Source organism: Centroberyx affinis, unplaced genomic scaffold (assembly GCF_046629955.1).
Source record: "Centroberyx affinis isolate AG114_WGS23_722 - 3 ecotype Tasmania unplaced genomic scaffold, CSIRO-AGI_Caff_v1 ptg004219l_1, whole genome shotgun sequence".
Taxonomy (NCBI): domain Eukaryota; kingdom Metazoa; phylum Chordata; class Actinopteri; order Beryciformes; family Berycidae; genus Centroberyx; species Centroberyx affinis.
Genome location: NW_027281963.1, coordinates 84,066 through 105,185, shown reverse-complemented (window position 1 = coordinate 105,185; position 21,120 = coordinate 84,066).

Sequence of the window (21,120 nt, the reverse complement as noted above, 5' to 3'; positions counted from 1 at the left end):
AAGGATAAACTTTTAAACTGGATTAAATCATGGTTTATGAATAACTTCTGTTGCATCAAACTTTAAACCTAATTTAAGAAACCTTTTAGTTTAATCTTTTAAATCTCAGTTCAGCTTTTACTTTAAACCTAGATTAACTTTAACCCTGTTGCTCTAAAACTTTGAATTCCAATTTAACCTTGGATCAGGGGTTAACTTTGAGGTGGATGGAGGAAAATGAGTGTTCCTCAAAGTAAGATAAGGGGCAGCCTCCAACATTTTCATTTTCTTCCAACAGGCTTTAAATTGGGATTGTCTCCCCGCTCCTCCACTCCTGCTGATCCATTAAAGGCTTCCATGAATAGTCTTTTTTCTTGATGGTGGTGTTATCTGTTTTATTGTCTCCAAAACTGGACCGAAATGCTTCATTAACTCGACACAAGATTTGTGTCAAAAGAGAAATTTGAGCTTCTCTGCCAGGCCATGACAACTTTTGTCAAAGCTGATGTTGGCATGCTAGCCAAATTAAGCTAACACAGTGGAGCGGGGCAACAATATAATGTTTGTTAGAAAATCAAACGGTAACAAAAACACATTTTCATTCAAATTTAACACCACATGAATAGCCCTTGGGGTTAATTTATGTTTTAAATCAAACGGTAACAAATGTTGGTGCAACCCAACCTAGAAGGCATGAATTTAATTTTCAGAATCATGACAACATTGAGAGTGTACCTGCAGGCTGGAATACACACTTGCACAAAGGTCTTTTATAAAATGTCACACACCAGCTATTCAGATTGCGGTGGGTGTGATAGGTTTTGTCCGTTTTGTGCTCTACAATCATGACTACTACAGGTAGGAGAGTTGTTTGGTGTCTCTGGGATTCACATGCATGACTGAGTATCCATGTAACAGTGAAAACCCACATACTATTTACAAATTATGTTACCAAAAGGCAGCATATATAGAATGGATGCAATGACTATAGCACTCAACCCTGGGTGACTCTATACTTGACTTGTCAGTGTTATGAGTGATCATGAATACGCTGAACAAACTGTTATCTACTGGACACAAATGAACTAAGTCTGGCATAGCTTGTCCCATGGGATGCCAACATGATAGTTTATTCAGGACAATTTCTTGGTAGACAGAATCAAAAGTGATACTAACTTCTAAGAAGACAGAAATGGCACTGTGATTGTGATCTCAAGTGATGTCATTTGGTGGGGTTATTTGAGTGTGGAGGCACAGTACTTCATAGATTTTGTGTTGTTACTATGTGTGCAACAGCTTTTGCTAATACTTTGTAAAGGTTCGAAAATTACCAGTGTCACTGTCAGGACTTTCAAAAGAAGTGAAACCAGAACATCCTTGAATATATTGTGTAGTATAACCAGTAGATAATAACCAATTGGTTCACTATGTTTATTTGGAAAGTCCAGTGTTGATACTCAACTTCCTATCAAGTGACTATCATGTGTCACTAAAAAGTCCGCTGAGTTTCAGGTGATACACATAACAGTGTGAAAAGTAGTCTATAGATATTCAATGTCTGGGCTGGGGTTAATGTTAGAAATAGGGTGAGGTTATGGTTGGGGTTAGGTTTAAAAAGAGGGTTGGGTTTAGGGTCAGGCTGAGGTTAGGGTTACATAGTTTGTGGAGATGCACCACAGGGAAGTGGCTCTTTCTTGAACATCTGCTTTTTGTCACATTTACTTTTTCTCACTTTTTGTCAGTGGTAGTTAGTTGACCTCATCCAAACTGGGGAATTCATATTTTATGTTATTTTTTTCATATATTTTATTGGCACAAGAATATAGTACAAAAGTACAATTATAAAAGAACAGGTATTTTCTATTTTCACAACACTATCATCCCAGACCTACTTTCCCTCAAATCAGGGCTCCTATGAGCTCACTAGATAATTCCCACCCCACAGTCCTCTTGACACAGTTATAGAAATAAAAATCATAGTAATACAGACACATAAACAAACACTAGAAAAGAAGCGTTAGTAGTTGCTGACATATAGGCCGTCACTCTGGACTATTGAAGATCCGAAGCTCAGGAGATAAAGCCGGCAGACACAGGGAATTCATATTTTTACCAATATTTCACTTCAGAGAATGAAGTGCATTATTCATGATAATCCCAAGATCCTGCACTGAGCTGATAATTTAAATGTAGGACTATGCCTATCTAAAAGAACGCTTTCTTCTCATACATGAAAAGTAAAAACAGTAGCCTAGTCGCCAGCTCTTTCTAGCTTTAGCCTGCCTGCTGCTTATAAAGATTAAAGATGAGGATTGGCCTCTAAAGCTTAAATTCTACAAATTGTATTTCTTCACCATTTGGTTCACAGCCTTCCCTCTTCAGCCCTTCCTTTTGTGTTTCTTATGCAATCTTGTACCTTTCCAGAGACAGGCATCATTCCACTTCACTTTTCTGCCTGCAGCTAAACCGATTAAGATGGCCATTTGAATTTTGACTTAACAAATAAACTCGCTCATCATTGGTCTGGGTGGCTGTAGGTGTGCTTCTGGGCAACATCCAGCCGCATCCATTTGAAGCACTAGTGTTTGTCCTGTATTGTCCATATATGAAAATCTAAATATATCATCAGAAAACTGGCAAGTTGGTAAAGTAGTTCCTTAGTTACCATATGGAGCCTGGAAAAGAGCTGCCTGAAAACCCAGACTGAGTTCCTCATATAATGTAGTTTGCTAAGCAGCTTATTTAGTTTGTGAACTTTCTATCTTTTCGAGAGGGAGCAGAAATTGTTATTTATTAATTCAAGCATGAAATATGCCATTTAGACATCAAGGATGCAGAACAACATGTTAAAACAGAGCTCATCATGAAGAGCATGGCAGCCACAAAGTTAATATTTGTATGCAGCCCATCAATCAATATTCCCCAGCAGCATCAGCTACAGTGTGTCGGCTTGTGCAAGGGAGAATAATTAGGTCTCAGGCGTACAGACCTCACATGCATTGCTTCTCTAGCAATTGATGCTAGAGAATAGGCATACTGCTAGTGATGAACAGTTGCTGATACAGCTGTCCATAAGATCCATACCTGATTTCAGGTTCGGTAAAAGTAACCAAATGGTGACCATGGAAATTATTAGTATTTATGGTGACAACAAGGTACATTTCAGTTTAGCACGACCAGCTGAGCTGTAGTGCTGATTTGAAGCATGGCTGAAGCACCACAATTTGCCCAATCAGGTTTTATCCCTTGTAGCCAGAATTACCCCTTGTAGAATGATAATTAATCATTAATTCATCTACTGGTGTAGATATCTGGATAGCAGGACTTAAAAGAAATAAGATTACATAGACAATTGCCTGTTGGTTTTGGTCTGCTATGCCCAATGCAGGACACAGAAACAGTCTCAGTGAGACAGAAGGAGCTAAACTGCTGGCCGACTGGAGAGTTATTCAGTCAATGGATGAAATCCAGAACATGCATAAGGTTGAAATCCCGTGCATTGCCTACTAATACCCTCCTCTCTGTCTCTCCTTCTCTTTCTCTTTTGTTACTGATTTCTTGCTTTCCGAGGCTTTTTCAAGTGCAGTGGAAATTAACCGAGTGCAGCGTCCACAATGCATTTTGCTGTTCATTATTTACCCAGCACGGGCCACATTAATCTTCATAACTCATTACATGCGTCCCAAGAAGCGCTGTGATGAGTCATGTTTTATTTACCCTCAGTCTTTTAACCTCTTCTCTCTCTTCTTTTAAGACTTGTGTGTTTTTCTCTCCAGCGTTTTAAGTGAAAGATGCTTAACTAGGTTTTACACTATGGGTGAAAACGGATATTGCCGCGCTGCAGTGAGAATATCTGTGGGAGATCCCTGCTCTGTGTGACCTCTTTCTATTGCTTTGCTGATGATTTCTGCAGAGCAGCACAACCATTCCCTGCCATCAATCAAATGTCCATACAACTGCAAGTTATCTGTAGCAACCCTGAAGTATGAATTTCACGTTCAAAAATTCTGCCATCACAGTAGTAGTATTAAAGTAGTAGTATTAAACTCTTAAGATAGATTTCACATATCATTCTTTTGATATTGTATAGCTTAGCCTAGATTTGCTACTATTCATGTACTAGTATCTCCCAAAGCAAGAAAAAAACAACTAAGACTTAGTGATGTCATTAAACAGCACTTTTTGGAGCTGCTCCATTAATGATGAAAAGCGGATTGGATATTTTTCTGGGGATCTGAATACATTTTTCTAGCTTAAAAATTTTATCATGGACAAAATAAAGCTTTTATCTGTGTAAAAGCCCAGACAGACATTTTGTGAGGCCACAATGTCAGACTCTCATGACATGTCAATGGAGCAGAATCCAGCAGAGTCTCTTGACGATTCATGTTCACAATTATTGATTTAACTATCCAAAATCAACATAGGTGAATAGATATGCGAATTCTGTAGGAGTATGTTTAGTAGGAGTAGTTTAAAAATTAATATGTTAATCTTACAGCCACAAATCGGGTAATTAGTATTTTTTCAACATGAACAACTTTTCCTCAAAGCTGGAAATGAGAGAACAAAGATATTTGTCTGTTATGCCATAGCCTGAAGCTGCTCATCATACTGTCCTAAAAAAAAGAAAGTTTAGATAATTTTACCGCTTGTAGGTTCAAACCAGAAAAAAGGCTACACTCTTCTTTCATGGGAAACAGTTATGGCTGTTTACTAAGACAGAAGTTTCAGACAACTAATTCATAGACAGAATTTCAATCAATAGTTCATTCCCCATAGATGGTTTGTTGGCTACAAAGAACAATTTTAACTAAACCAAAATCCCAGTAAATCCACTCGGAGCTGAATATGAGGCACTCCACTCCACTCAGGCTGTAGTCGCCACTCATCGGATGTCTCCTTCATCATACCAGTGCCATGATATTCTCTGGTGGGTATCATTGGCAGTTCTAAAAGTGGCATGTATCCATGTGTGTTAGTCCAGGACAGAAAACATGCTATGCACTTGAAAGAGCCCCTCTTTTAAGCACAGATCATAACCACCCAAACTGGCAGCCCTGCTTGCCTTCCTGCGGCTGGATTTATTCATTTATTGTCGGCTAAAATGCTAAATTGATTCATGCTGCTTATTAGGCCCAAATTGACTAATTGTCAATTACAATTACTAGCTACTGTTGTAATGTCACACTTTGGCATTTTGAAAAAAAAAAAAATGTCATGTCCATTCTTGCTGCTTCTTTGGCTGTAGCTATCAGACCTGTGGTCTGTCACACACATATGCACGCACACACACACACACACACACTCTATGAAAGCCAAAACCTAATGTTAGCAAGACGGTAGGCAGTTGGCTAGACACCCTGCCCCAATGGTGTATGTCTATATCCGTACATTAGCCAACTACATGATTGGTCTGACAAGTGAGCAAAATCTCAAACTGTTTCAATAATAAGCTTCTACTGTGTGAATATGAAGCACTTTAAATTTATGCAGTATACTGCAAGTGACAATAACTTCATACTGACATGTTGCCAACTTGCCATAAAAGAATACTAGCCATAGAGTAGAGTGGCTTGATAGAATTCTGCTTCATTCCTGTTCTTTGGTCTATTGTGATGAACCAGTCCACTGTCTGGAGATCAATCCAGTAAGAATCTGGATTGATTGTCCAGAAGAATTCAGCTTCCCTTTGAACAAACAAGTAATTGGATTGCAAACTGTACTGTAAATGCTGTGTTATGCGATTTCCTTGGTAAAGATGGAAAGGGCTTGTGATGCTGCTGGTGACACTAATGTCTTTGAGAACAGAAAATGGGTTCTGTGATACCGGTACTTTCAATCCAGCCTGGCAATGTGCATCTCCGCCACACTTAAATCTGGTGCTCTATGTGAGGGGAAGAGCCCTAAGCTGGCAGTGGCTAATGTGTTGAAATGTCAGTGTATAAAACCTACATAATTTCTGTCTCAGGTAGAACATCTGTTGAGTCAGGCCTTCATTGGCTGGCTAGCCAGCCTAGTATTAGAGACGTGAGAGAGTGGCTGAGCTAGAGAGCCTAGAGGAGGATGAAAGCAGAAAGAGATTCATGGCTTTCACTTACAGAGCAAAATAAAGCCGCTGTTGTTTTTATGCACAGAAATGGAGTAATAGGAAGGGGAAGAGATTGTTTCCACAGTGTCATCTGGAGCTGCTCTTTTTCAGTGACGATGTTGGAAATCTGTGGAAATTGGCTAGATTGAAACATTCATGCAAATGGAGGGTTCTCTCTCTTGCATCTCACAGGGTAGGAGAGGGAAGCTAAAGTAAAAAACACAGCGGGCTGGGAACACGACCCTTGAAGCTGAGGAAGTCTGCCTTCCTTCAATCAGATTTTCCTCTTATGTGGTGGTAGAAGAGGGGAGGGGGGGATGAAAAGCAGGCAAGAGCTCTTCTCAACACAGAAGGTTTTCGGGCTGTGGTGCAACTAGAGTGGCTGGAGCAGGTGCTGGAAGCAGCGGTTCTTTTCTCCTTGCATGCCTCTTCACCAAAGAATGCTGGGAATGCTGGGAGTGCACAGCACTACTGAGTGAGGAGGTGGACTTGGTGAGTGAAATGTAGTGTTGAAGCTTGGCCTTCTTCTCCAGCTTCTGAAAGCGCTTGGCTGCTCCAGTAACGCTTAAGCCCTCCCTGGTAAGTGGTACTTGAAGCATATCATTAAGGTCATCTTTGCTGAGGGACGTCCTGCCAAGCCAATGGGGACAGTTGAGCTGAGGATCTGCCCAGAAATTCTGGAGGCCTCCTCAGTCCCTTCTCATGGTATAGGCTTCCCTGTCACTTATCATAACACATGACAGGGACATACCGAGAAATCCAGATTGCTGAAGACCACCGCTGCCTCATGCTGTGGGGTAAACGACTGACAAAATCTGTTAAAGGAAGAAGCCTCAGTGATGAAGAGTGCACAGTTTCAAAGGCAAGTGGACATTGATAGAGGGCATAGCTCTTGTGCTGTTCTTGGGTTTTAGCCAGAAATTAACTATGGTCATGATAAAATGGCAAAATGTTTTTGTAAGGGACAAGGAGTGGCAGGTAGAGTACACAAAAATAAGGGTTTTATTTACCCAAAAACAAAGCACTGGTAGCAAAACTGAAGAGAAAGTACAGGAAAAACATAAGCTGTTCTGGGCCCAATTAGAAATGTCAACTAAACAGAACAGAACTCAAAAATAACGTGCATAACTGAACTCGACAACTGAACAGAACAAACTGACTAAAAACAAACTGGCTGGCCAAACCATGACAGACACATGGGGGAAGACACACTCATGACAATTCTGACATTTACATTTAACACATGAAGGAAAAATCCTCCCTAAAACACCTGAACATTGTTGGAAAACAGCTATTGGCAATGTACCTTGCATGGCCAAATGTTGACAAGGTCACGTTGAGATATTTCCAGTACAGCTTCAATGGAGTTTAATAGGAGAAAAAATTTCAGCTGTCTAAAACATCATCAGGTGTTTGTGTCTCCTCTCAGAATCAAAGAGCAAGGGCTTCTGTCTAGACTAATCATTCTACACCGACGTTCAACAGTCATACAGGGAGAAATCCATCAAAGAGGCAGAGAGACCAGTGTCTCCACAACAGTAACCTCAATAGTCCATGATGCAGCACAGCCACAAGACATGTTGCATTTTGCGTAAAGGACACAACTGTCACTTTTACTCCGCTGGTAACAACAGCGAGTACTACAGTACTGCTATTACTCTCTCCACCTGCACGAGTGAAGTTAGCTTGATATTGAATATTCACTGGATAGTTGAAGATGTGGAAGATGAACAGTTTACCACCACTGGTTTCACATATTTTTCTACTTTATGAGCTGTGAACACATTCAAATTTCAGTAGCTTGGTACCTGTATGAACTGGAGGTTGCATAAGAAAAATATCTTCTCAGATATTGGAAAAAAAGCGGTTGTAAATTATTCTTCCTCTGCCAGTTATCACAAATATATTTATTAATGTGATTTTACTTGTTTGCTTTACAAGTTATTGAAGGTGGAAAAATGAATGTCCACGGAGTATGGTAATCATGATCTGATTAATGTTGAGTATGTGCATTGTGACTGCCAACGTGCATTAGGCCATAAAATATAATAAGTGGGTGCAGAGGGTAGGAGGAGGTGTTTGTGTCAGTGGGTTAATATGTGTAATGTATGGTGCGGCCAACACAGTAAAGAAACGGTTCATGAAGCTATAATATTTCACCTTTATGTTGATTACAACCCATGGATGTGCAGTGCATGACCAAAACTTGTAGTCCTAAAGGTTTCCACAGAACTAGGTAGAGATAACATGGGCAGAATAGGGTTTACCCAACTTCATTTATTTTTGTTTTTTTGAATTAGTCGTGTCATGCACTATGAAATGTTAACTTTTTAACATGGTTATACCTGTTATTATAGCTGTGTACCTACCTATGATTTTTGCTGTAGAAAATCACAAGGCTGTAGCCAGTGCATGGTTAAACAGCGCAGTATGTTTAAATCTATGTGTAGAGTATATAGGCTATTCTAAATTTTCAACCATTCTTTGAATATACTTTTTTTTTTACTTTATTATATGTCACAGTTCCCTTTCCCCTCGCTCATTTTCTCCTTCACCCATAGCTTAGTCATTTCTAATCAAGGCTATGTTAATGACCTTTTGAGTCCCAAAGCTTTGAGGTGTCTGCAAGATTTATAAAGCATCTCAGTGACCTTTATTGGCCTCACTGACTATAACAAGGTCCATTGGGAATCAAGCTGTGTGTGTGTGTGTGTGTGTGTGTGTGTGTGTGTGTAGTGCTTAGTTCAGGATGTGGTGAAGTGGCTTAAAGTGCCAGGGTTCTAATAGTTTTGCATTTTCTATTAGTTTCTGGTTTTATTATATATTTTTTAAATTTTGATTAGAATTTGTATTCATTCAGAACGAGTTTCCTAATTTTAGCATTTCTTTAGTTTAGCTTCAGTGTTAGTATTTGCAACTGTCGACTGTGCTGAACGTTGCCTTTGTATGGGCTTAGGATCTATCAGTGCATTGATAGATGTTCTTGGCCCATTCATTAGTAAAGGTTTCTCTCCTCACTTCACTCACAATATCGCAAAAGGTCAAGAGGGCACAATCTTTTGAACATAATTTGATTAGAGGGTCATTCGTTTTATATGTGCTGTCTGAGTGTGGTAATCTGTGGCAAACAGACTCTTAGAGGCACGGGTGAAAATTTGAAAAACGTTACTTTTCCCCTATAGCCGCTAGCAGGGTCCAGAGGCATGTTTCCCAGGAAAATATGTTTTTCTTTTGAGAGCTGCTTTTAAAAAATAGTAATCCAAAGTTTGCTCTGCCACAGAAAACCAAATCATTAATTCACACAATTATTGATGTAAGCACTGACACTATTTTGAATAAATTTAAAAGGCAGATTTTGAAGGTTTTACAAGGCGTTGCCATGTAAAGCAGTTGTCCCTGTGTGACAAGGAACATGCTGTTGAACTGAATTGAAAGTGCTGGAATAAAATGAATGTGCGTGTTTTGGAAAAGTTAAGAAAACCTTATTTTTGCATCTGCATATGCTGAGAAAAAGATGCATAATTGCCTCTGTGTTTGACTGAATGATGAAATAATTTCAGTGAGTACTAAGGTGGGGGGAGAGGGTGGGGGCTTTCAGAGAATTGCTCATTACCAAACCGTTCCTCCCTGATCCTTGACTCAGTCTCCCCAGCCCTTGAGTCCAATTATCTCAATGCAGAGATGTTGTGTTTCAGTGGCCGCTAGACGCTGTCATCCTGCAGCTGCTACTGACTGCCCCGTCCTTCCCAAACCAGAGGGCTTTTCCTCTTTCAATTCTCTCTCTCCTCTACTTCGGTTTGTGTGCTCACCACCTCGAGCTTAAAACCAGACTAAGCTCCTTTTCCCCTGAAAATGTACCCACTCTCATGCTCTGGTCATCTGTTGACTTCACTGCATCATTCTGACGGGAATCCCTGCCTGTTTACCCAGAAAGCTGCAGCCTGCCTCGTCTTCAACCTTCAACTTTTCCGATGTCCTTCTCCTCTTTCACTTCCTCTGCTCTTCCTCCGCTCACAGTTGCTGACCACATTATATTCAAACTGTCCGGAACTGTGCTCTGCAGCTAGCTACTGGACGCTTGACACTCTGTCATCGCATCACCCATTTTAGACTCTTCTTCCTCGTGGCTCCATAGAGGTGCAAACATCTTCCCACTTCAGTCAGGATGGTAGCTTCCTACCTTCCTATCTTCTTTCCCAGGCTATAAGAACACCCTTTTCAGGCCTACCTACTTCTCTATACTCCTCTTCCTACTGCAGTTTGCTATTAGTTGTCCCTTGCATCTAAAAAAAAGTTCCTCTATCTTTTTACAATTTTATCCTTTTACATTTATTCAAATGTATTGTATTGTTTCTACTCTGCAAAAAGTCCATCTTAACAAGCCCACTAGTATCAAGAAAATGACACTTGATTCAAGTTGATTTGCATTAAAAACAAGTGAAAGTATTTTACCCCACTGGCTAAAACAAATAAGAATTGAAGACTATACTAGACAATACTAGATTAAATTACCTTTTTATTGCTGATATTTTTGCAGTGTATTATAAATATTTAGTTTCCCTTTGTACTTTCTTTCTATTTACAACTCTGGGATTCAAGCGTCAACCTTTGTTATTGTTGCACATATTGGGAGTTGCTTTGACATCAACTAAATGTCATCCAAGTGAAATGGTACTAAATGTAGTTCTAACTTTGTATTTGTGTGTGTTTGTGTGTGTGTGTGTGCCCGCTGTAGGGGCCTGAGGCCTGGGCGTCACCCAGAGGAGGACGACATTGTGCCTGAACTGGCTCACATCCACCCCCGAGACAGACCTGACTGGGAGGAGACCATCAGTGCCATGGTGAGACCCGCTCACACACGCACGGTTTCACATCATGGTGAAAATGGCTTCACAGGGGGAACATCAGTGGGATGTTCAGTCTTTTGCATACACACACAAAATGCACTCCATGATGAAAATTAGTGGGACAGTCACTGTTTTGTACACGCACACACACGCTGCATTCATCAATGTCTTGCTCTCACCCCAGGTCAACTGAGACTCATATGGAGTGTCTTTAATGACATGTCAAACTCGGTGATAACACCTCGCCGCCGTGATCAGCTTGTTTGCTGCCTGTCACATTCTTATCTTATGTTTTCAACCCAGTGGATTGATTAGCTGTCACTTTCGCTCCTATCAAAACTGTGCCTCCTCTGCTCCCGAAACGCCACCGCGCATTCATGATTAATGCAGATGAGCCTTGGCGTTTTTAAACCTACCCTACTAAAAGCACTTTGCATAGATGGTCATCTACCTGCCGCCCGTCAGCTCCCGTGTCATTCGTCTATTTCACCCGATCCCTCGATTCACCAGACGGTATCATTCATTATTTTTTCGCCTCCTATCTTTGGTTGGTTCTCGCTACTTGGCATCAACAGCACGGTGGAAATGAGGCCGTCTCCATGGTAACATGCCGAGCCACCCGTGGTCGGCGCGTGGTTGGATCCCTATCGCAAGTGTTCACTTCGATCGGGCAACAGAGAGGAAGAGAGACAACAATCTTGCCAGGCCAATGAATATTGATCATAGAGGCGGGGCTTTTGAAACATTAATACTGCATATCTGCTATTCTTTGTTCAATATTTGATACGGGAGGGACTCTGTACTGGAATGGCATGCATTATATATGTCTCTGGTGGTTCGAGGTGGCGATGAGAAATGCTAAGAGAGTTAGCGTAAGCTGTCACAGTGCTAGCGCCCTGTTGCACTGTATGGTGTAGATAATGCTCTTTGTTGACTGCAGTGCAATGGATGAAAGAGCTATACGTTCCAAAATCCCTCCAAAGTAAAAATTAAATGAACAATAGTCTTTTCCAGTAATTGTACAGTTTACATGGCATATTGCATCAACATGATTGGTTGTTGTTTTCATAGAGGCAACCTAGGCTTGAACAAGTTCTAAGCTCAGACAAGCGAGTACTCAGCTTTCATATTAATTTACAACAGCAAAATCACACAGTCAGAAAACCAGTCCTTGCATTTGGAATGTGCCTGTGGCTGTCTGAGGGATTTCTCACTCTCTATCTCTCTCTCTCCCTGGCAGCGAGCTTTGCAGAGGCTCAGCTGAATATTTCATAGCGAGATGTGAACCTCCGGCGTGTTTTGGCCGGACTTGATAAGCCCCATAGATGAACAATTAAAGCGACCGCTGTGGCAGAGGAGCCACCGTCCCGTAGCCGTCTGCGTCAGCCTTGTCCACTTCACAGCTTGTAGAGAGGTGGTGCGGTTGTTCTTGGCTGTCTTAAAAACCCTGACCTCATCTGCATACCACCTTAGCTGTCAATGACCGTCTGGCTGTGCAGGCCACAAGCTGAATAAAGGGAAGTTTTACAATTCCCACCTCCCTCACTTTATCTACTTAGTCGCACCTCATTTGGCCAGCAGCTCTTTGGTGCTATTTTCTCACTCATCTTTGTATCACAGACCTTTTCAATTCCTTGCCCATAGTTGTTTTCTGTATCTCTTTATCTTTTTGTATTTATCTATTTTTCTCTTTTTTTGTTGTTGTCTTATTGTTTCTCAAGTGGTTTCCAACAGCCTGCTGTCAGATTAAGACATGCTCTTACAGGTAGGCAGGCAGCTCTCTAAATGGAAATTCCATCCTGAAAACAGGCACTGATAAAATCTGTTTGCACCGAAATGGATTCCCTAGGCTCTTTTTATGTTTTGTTGACCGCAGCTACACATAATTTTCAGACTAATTTAAGCTAAATAAAGCAAGCGAGTGGCTTCACTAAGGAATACTGAAAAAGCCAGCGTCGGCGGCTGATTGTTCATAAAACCCCATGCGGATATCTTGGCCTAAAGCCGTACTGAACTGAAATATTGCTTTAAGTTTTCTGTCATCCAACAGGCATTTTGTGTTAAATGAATCCATTGTAATATGTACGGGGTATCTCTGTTGGTTGTTTGGCTTTGCATCATTCATTAAAAACATTTCATTGACCTAGGAGTGCATTAAATGGCCACTGTGACCAGTTTGCCAAAGAGTAAAAAAATCAAGACTGTTTAATAGTCTTGTCTCAGAGTAAACTGTTATTTCGGCTTGTAATAACTTCAAACAAACTGTTTTCTGCAGTACTTGGAAACCTGCACCCGCCTATTCAGCCTGCCAGTCTAATGTTAGATAGCCAAAATATCAGTGGAACAGCAATGCTGGTAATATTATTGATGCTTGGATTCTCCCATGTCATTAATCACCTTAATGGCCCCTAGGACCTCATGCAATACAAAGCTCAAATGAGCAAAATCACTCCTGACAGTCTGCCCACTAACAAAATTAGGTTTTTGTCTTAACAACACAGTGAAAAGGCATGTGTTAATCCATACCGGTAACAGTGATGACACATGGATGGTGTATGAGTTGCCAGGGTACCGTGACACCGTTTACTAATCGGTACCAGTAACTAATCAATCGTATTAGTTCCAGTGGCAGATGAGGGGGTCAGCTCATCACAACGGGTTACATGCAACAAAACAGTGCCATCCACTATAGCTTCAGTTACATTAGTCAGTCACAATAATTAATTTCAAATAGCGTCAACAAATTACCACTCAACTGGAGCAATCTGACATGTTACTAAACCTCTTAATCTAAACGCTAAACACACTTATAAAGGAACTTGCTGTTCCTGATAATTAATCATATTAAATGGCATAAAATATTGTTTTGAAAATCACTTATGCAAACAAATCAGTCACTTGCTGGCTCGCTTGATTAATATAGTTGTTCAGGTTGGGTATAGTTGGAATTACAGTTGTCAATATGATTTTGATTAATGAAGTTACCCTACATACACCACACAAACTAAGACCAGATATCAAATGTACTTAATGTTGTTGTTATCAAATCAAGTATTCACCCGCTGGAGAGCTGATTTGTGTGTATGTGTTTTAGGCAAGAAGTGCAGAGATCCCCGAGCTGCGAGCCGAGCCCCTCATGCGCTCCTGCAGCAGCAGCACGGCCAGCATGAAGGTCAAGAACGTCAAGAAGTGAGTGGACACACACACACACACGTACACAAACACACACACACACACCTGCCTCTGTCTGTCTGCTGCACCTCTCTCCTTCCCTCTGTCTGCCTCTATTTATCGCTCCTAACTCACCGTTTATCGCCTCCGTTTCCTCCCCGAGTTCCTTCCATTCCCCGAGTCTATTTCTGTGTCTTATTCCTGTCTTCACACCTTCTTTCTGCACCGCACTCCCCTTCCCCTTGTCATACACACTCTCTCCGTTGCATCGTCATGACCAGAGGATGATAACCGAGGGATGTGTGTGTGTGTGCGTGTGTGTGTGTGTGTGTGTTTCAGACTCTGCTTCACCAAAGGCCACTTCCCAAAGTTGGCAGAGTGCGCTCACTTCCACTACGAGAACGTGGATTTCGGCACAATCCAGGTAAAGAACTCGAACCCCAGCTTTCTTAGAGCCATGTGTTTGCTTTACTGATGTGGTGTTAAGATTTTAGTGGAACCGGTTTTATACTGCGGCACCGTGGATTCATGTAGCGCTGTGTGCTCCTGTTCAAAGAGACAGACTACTCTCTGAACTTCCCCGTCGTTTTCAAAGATTTATGTTCTTTCCAGTTTTTCCCCTGCAGTGTTTGGTATAAAATGGAAAGATGCTGTCAATGAAGACAGAAATATGACTCATGTGTCTCTTCAAATTGGTGTTAAGTAGAATTTATCCTCTTTGCTGTTATCATTGAGATGATAGGTGATTTGCATTTCTTTGATATTTTGTGGAATGCCCCCGTCGGCTACAGTACAGCACAACCTCATTCATCTCAACTTAAGAGATCTCAGCTGACTGGTCTACTGAACAGAAAGTTTGTTGATGCAAAAATTGTTTTTTGTACAGCATTACTGGAATTTCCTTGTAGGTCTAACTAGTGGTGCAGCTTTTAGTGCCTCATGGGCTAACTGGTAGCTGCTTAGCCTTTAATGAGTTGGTTTAATTGGAAAATTGCATGCTGACATCAAAACGCTGCTCTCTACCTGAAACAATTTGGGTAAAAGCAACTTGAATGTTAGATAGGCTTTCACAAACCTGCGGCATTAGCAGAGATACTTAAACTGTACGTGCTCCTGGATCTTAAGCACAGCGTCAAGGGTTTAATTTCAGGTCCCATGATATACTTTATCTGCACCCTACGAGTGTTCAGCCCTCTGTCATGATAATCATATTGTGAAATACGCAGATGACACCGCTGTAGTTGTCGGCTTTATAAACGCCAGTAGTGAGATGCAGAGTCCACTGTTTGAGGTGAGCGTACTAACAACTTAGAATGAATGTAAATTAGACCAAGGAAGTGATAGGAAGGTATTGATTTTGATGTTGACTCTGCTCCATTTACATGCAGAGTGTGTAGAAGTGGAAAGGTTTAGTTGTTTTAAATGCATTGCCATTCTGTTTTTTCTCATGGCCTTTCCTGGATCAGCAACAGAAGCACCTGTTTAAAGAATTGAAAAGATATTTGCTTTCTTAAAACGCTCAAGCAATTTGGAATGGATACCGCTGTGCGGTGCAGCTTTTAAAGATGTACAATAGAGAGTATTTTAACCTGCTCTGTCGCTGTCTGGTTCCGTACACTTACCGCTCAGGAGAACAAGGTCCTCGGGTGTAATTGCTGCAGATCTCCTTGCAGTTAAAGAAATCTCCGTCTCCAGAATGTGCTCTTGTTCAGTGACCTTTGTCAAAGACCCTAGCCATCTTGTAACTATACTTTTTGTTCTTCGGCATGTTAGTGACACTGCTACTCTATAAAACCTCCATAGACTGTCTTTACAGAAGCTTTTACCCCAGCATGACGCGCACCCTAAACAACCTTTCCATAACACACAAACTGTTTTCTTAGACATCTGGTACTTTGGATTCTCGAGCCATGGGTTTGATCACTTGTGTTCATATCTTATTTTAACTTGTGGTGTTTCTATATTGTGTATGTTATGTGCCTGGCCTCCTTGAGCTGCACTTCCTATATTCCATTATTTGCATCTCAATAGATCCAGCCATCAGAGAGAAGCTGTTGAAGTAGAGAATTAGAATAAGGTGGTTACATAAGAAGATGTGCACTGGTTGATGATGAGCACACACAATATCTTTCTTGGATGTAATTCTTCTTGTTCACACACATTTTTGATCATTCATTTGTTTCGACTCTTTCCGTCTTGCACACACAAAACGTAGGAATTCACATAGTGTAAGGTTCATAACATTTACTTTCCTTTGGCCAGACCGTTTCCACCTTCACCTGCCATTCCCTTGAAATAACCGGGCGTTTCTAAAATTCACTCAGCATCTCAGCAGTAAACCGGGAGGATTTTCCAGCTACAGATTTGCTTGTCATCATCACTAAGCCCATACCCAGAATCCGATGTGATGTTGTTCTAATAAGGGTCCAGTAGGGGTCAGCATTCAACTACATGTATTAGATGGGCAGTGCTTTGGGAAGTGCAGCAGGAGAGTGTTTGCTAAAAAGTCATTCTCTGCTTAATCAGCAGGGTATTTGTTGACTTAACTCATGGGCATGCTACAGAATCACTGTCTGTTCATTCACTGCATTCACAAAGGAAACTCTCCTGCTAATGTGACTCTTCCCTCCTCAGTAGACTGTTTCTGCTTTATTATCCCAGCTGTGTGTGCTGGCCGGCCGTACTGGCACTGAGCAGCATGACTGCCTCAGCCGCTGTGGTTTTAGCATTGCTTTGTAAGTAGTGCTCCCTTTTGTATTGCTTGCATGTTTGCTGCTGTGTGGCTTCAGTATTGAACATGTCTCCTGAATCCGCTTTTCAGTGAGCACAACCCCAAGCTAAAACTGATGCCTCCTTTGTTCGTTGTTGGTTCTATTAGTCTGTTTGTTCCCCCATGTCAATCAGTATGTTTTATGTATAACGTTACATCAAATAAGCATGCTCGCTCATTTAATGAAATGGTCACAAAGTCATTCAGTTAATGCGGCCCGAATGAGTCTGACATGATAATAAATACTTCAACATTTTTTGATGGATGAAAACATTGCTGCTTAGTTAAGCATTCAGAGCAAGTTGAATGTTCAGGCTTCATCATGGAGTGGATGTTGCTCTGATGGTAGGTCAGGCTTCACTGGTGATTTGCTAGAAGCCTCTGCCAGACAAGTCTATAGCTACATGCTACTAATTTTTGTACCATTTGATTCTGTTCCCCACATATTCAGACCGTTCATGATTCAGACAGATGTACACACATGCATTGACAAATACTTTCTATAGTTGTCCCCTTTGCTGAAATTATGTTCTGTACTTCATTTTTTCTCCCTGTTTTGTAATATGTTTGGCCTTCACACAGTATGGAAGGGCACAAGCCTTTTATAGCAACGCAATTAAATGAAATTCATGTTCAACTCGCAGCAGCCGAACAATGCAACCGTTCTGCCTGCGTATTCAATGCAATAAATTCAGCCCAACCGTGTGTGGTAGCACTAAAGGTGTCATTATGGTGATAACGTTTCATGCATAAATTATGTATTTTTCTTTGTGGTCATGCAAGGAGACACCATAAATAGCAGAAGGTTTGTTTTAGTGCTCATAATAACAAAACCTAGTTAACTTTGTGACCCATTACTGGCTGTAATCACCGGTGATTCCTAAGCCTGCTGCCGAGGCTTAGGAATATTTATTTGTTGGTTAGAAATCAGCCAATAGATGTAGGGCTCTGCGTCCTGAATCCAACCTTACAGAGCCTGATGAGGTATGTTGGAGTGAGGCAGAGTCGTGCTGCCTCACTTCTCAGGTTGGCCTTGGGTCGTATGCTTGAGGTGAACTGACATATTCTTTCATTTTCATTTCATTTCCTTTAGCAAGGAAATGAAACGTGTTGCTTCCAAGTGAGTCAGGCAAGGTTTTGTTGTGGAAACATTAGGATCTCATGGTCACAAAAGGCCAAAGACGAGCCTGCTGGCTACATTCAGTGCAGCAGTCGCATGGCAATTTTTTCTTATTTTGCTGGTATTTTGGATACTGAGGATAACATGGTACTGGTAACCTGCCAGTTCATTTGGCAAAGGAGATTGTTTTTGTTCAACCATCCACAGTCATTGGCAGGGATTGGATTTACTTTTACGATTTTGGATTTTTTGTCCCAGTAGATGTTATGAATTAGTGTGACAGCAGTTCCTTTATTATAATTTCATGTTTTTTGTGTATTAATTCGGCCGAGGAGTTGTTAGCTTTATGTGTGTAGGCCAAAATATATAGTGGCTATCAAAAGTGAACAAACCCTTTCAAATTTTCTAGTTTTTATTTTTGAGTTTCAGTTACACAACCAAGGTGTTTTAGTTTTCCATTTTTAATACAGAAAGGAGTCGTTTTTTATCTTGACGTTTTTGTGCTGGGTGTGGATATCGGTGAGGTTGTGTGGTGTCCAACTGTCAAATTTCCCGTTCATTTGTTTTGTTGTTGTAGCGAAGTGATAGGCAACACTTTGCAAATGATTGGGTTTTTCCTTGCAAATTGTTTCATACTCACTGAAACTCTAATAATCAGAGCATAGTGCTACCACTGATGGTTTAGGAGTTCAGTTCCTACTGGGGCCACTCACACTAAAAATATGTACACATGGTATTGTAAGGTGCTTTGAATAAAAGTGTCCCCAAATGGCATTATATGGCATACAGGCATTCCCTGTTAATGACTCAGCACAGCCAACTGTGTCACATGTGCTTTTGTGTGTGTGTGTGTGTGTGTGTGTGTGTGTGTGTGTGTATTTCTGCGTGGGTGGGTGCGTGAGTAAATCAAAGCAAACAAAGTCCGCACACTGTCTAATGCTCCCACGGTGTATTTATTAACACCTACACTGCTGTAACGATTCGAGCACACAGGCTCTTATGCTCCTCATCACAAGGCCAAACATTGACGAAGAGCCCCTTTGCTTTGATTTACTTGATTTTTCTTTGTCCAGCACCTTGGGATGTGCGCGTTTTTTTGTGTTTTTCTCCATGGGGGTGTTGAGTACACAATACACTAAGCCACTTGAGGTGAAGAGGGAGATGGAGAGAGGTAGACTGGCATGTAATTGGGCTGCAGCACTCACTGATTTCAGGTTCGGTCATCAAATGTAGAGAGACGGGCTGGTTCAGGCCGGGCCACGCAAGGTCAGGCTCGGACTCGGATTCTCCACCTGTGCAGACCTCTATTGAGGCCGATTCAATCCAGACAGCATCTCCTTATTTCATGGGCGCTTACACAAACTTAAAGAAGCCATTTCATGCTTTGCTATTGCTATACTGTGTGTCTCCATCCACCTGCCTTGTGGCAATACAATCACATGAATGCAATGAAGTAATGGCTCAGAGATGACATTTTTCACATAGAAAGAAGAACAGTAGGCCTACCTTTCCAAAATTCTGTTCACATGTCAGTGAGAACAGAGAGCAGTCTGGATAGGATTTTGGGAACCAACAATTTCAGGGTGGTCGTGGCTGGGTGATGCCAAAATGATAAGCAGGAATTAAACTTTGTCCTTTTTCAACCTAAGACACAACAGCAATCTGACACAGTGCATGCATCGACAATGAGACACTTGCAGGCTCTCGCTAACGCTACTTTGTTTTCCCATATCTTGCCCACTTTGTACCCGATAGCGGATTTTGGGCCTTTTTTCATGGAAATTACACAATGACAGTAGCTGATAGGCCTATAATTTCTATCCTCCACTTTAAAGACGATGTCTATAGAGCCTCTAGAAAGAATAGAGTAACCTAAAGATAAAGTTATGCTATCAGACACAATGGGACAATCAGGATGCCGGCACAGTGTAAGAACAATTATACTCATTCTTCTGCCTTCGAGAGACAAGCAAACCTAATTGTAGTATTTCATAAAGAAATCTGAAATGTTTTCTCTATCAGCGGTGGTGATAGGACGTCAGCATATGGAGAGGACTTAGCACAAATTTCCATTTTTTTGTGGGAGTCTAGTGTCATCTTGCTTCCTGCGATTAGGGAAAATATATGGTTAACATTGCAAGGCTTGTGAGACTTACATTTTCAAGAAAAGAACAATTGTTAAGGGCCACAGCTGTCACACCAACTACATTCAGACCATCTCTAATTGCAAGGATTTCTAAATGACTTTACAAACCTCATACCTCAATTAGTTTGCTGGAAATACATTTTTATTTAAAGATTGACAGCTCTAATGAGTCTAGGCTTTTGTTTGGTAAGTTATTTGCAAATGTATTACTTCTTATTTGCTTTGTAGCTCAGGCATTTGTTGTTCATTCAGTTCTGTTCGCTGCAGGCTATTTTATGAGCCTTGTGTGAGCAGTGTGCCATCCAGTGCTAGAAGTCTTACTACATAAGTAACACACTGAATAATCCATAATCAGAATTTTGAGGCCCTATTGGATGAGAGCGGTCACCTCAAAGTCACCTCCCCCTACCTCTGCTGCATTTTGAAGGGGCATGAAATAATTATTACCTTTATCGATCTCTCTCAGTCACCAGTAGGAATTGCAACAACATCGATACTCTTATCTCCACCTGCACAGGTCTCTGGCCCCCCAACCGCCCCTCCAAATTTTCACAGTAAAAACAGCTTTGAGCTTCAGAAACAGTTTTTTGAACTGAGATCAGAAAGATGTTGACGTCCTGATTCACAAAATGATGCAGGTAGCACCAATGGAAGACTACGGACATCATCTCAACTTTAACTTTGGCGCTATATTTATGTTTTCAACATTGGTGCAGGCCGTTGTATCGACATCTATTCAACGTCACAATGTTTGCTGGGGATTTTTGAAAGCTAAAATTCAACAACTGGTGCAGTAATCTTTGAGTCATTGGTATTGATCAACCTCTGCAGATATATTATGGTCATCTCGTGCTATGGGACAGTAAAAATTGTACTTATTCTCAATTCATATTCCACTGTTATCCCGCAGACAACTTGGTCTGTTGCAGCTGACTTCTCTGTCCATGGCCTTTCCCCTACTTGATGTCTCTCTTCAGTCTCTCCCAACTTCCCCCT